The sequence below is a fragment of the Eurytemora carolleeae genome, unplaced genomic scaffold, assembly GCF_000591075.1.
Source record: "Eurytemora carolleeae unplaced genomic scaffold, Eaff_2.0 scaffold40, whole genome shotgun sequence".
NCBI classification, from domain to species: domain Eukaryota; kingdom Metazoa; phylum Arthropoda; class Copepoda; order Calanoida; family Temoridae; genus Eurytemora; species Eurytemora carolleeae.
In genome coordinates, this window is record NW_019396035.1 from 117,182 (window position 1) to 117,995 (window position 814).

Sequence of the window (814 nt, forward strand, 5' to 3'; positions counted from 1 at the left end):
CCACCTTCTCCCTTAAATGTGAATTATAATTGGCACAGTAGTTTTTGATGTAGAACCTACCAAAAACATTTTTATCCACTCCTCTTTCATGTCCTTAATCTTCTCTATGATGAATATATACTTTGCTTGTCTGTTTGTATCCCATAAACGTTAAAACGGCTGAACCAATCGGGCCAAAATTTTTGTGGGGCCTAACATGACCCCAGGAAAGGTATATATATATATGATTGAATTTTCAAAAATTTGCTTCTAACAAAATTAGATTTTTGATAATTTTGAAAATCCACAAAATTTGTTATAAAATCTGCGCATTTTTTGTTTTGTTTTACAATGTGTTCAAAGAAAAAATGTTAACAAATGAAATAGAAAATAGGCGCAAAGCGCCGGCCCTATAAGCTACTGATGAATATATATTCTTCAAAACAATGCAACTAAGTTCCCAGGGCACAGGTGGCTGATCATCGCGGATTTTTCATATTGGTGGATTTGATGTTTTATAAACTGTTTAAAAAGTCTTAGTTTATAGTGGATAAGGACAACCTTCAGGGTATAAATTAAGAAAGCTGAAAGCTGAAAGGTGGTAAAAGAAGCATTTTATTTGATGTTTGATAATCCCAGAAATGATTGGGAAATTGAAATAAAACTCAGCTAAAACCTATAATTTGATATACATCTTGAATGGGGTTGTACATGGTCTAGGGGGGGGGGTAAAAATGTTAAAATTCCCCCCCTAGAAAATCCTTATTTACGCCTCTGTAAATTTCAAGTTATAATATAAGTTTATAATGAACAGTTTACGCAATTTACGATTCAG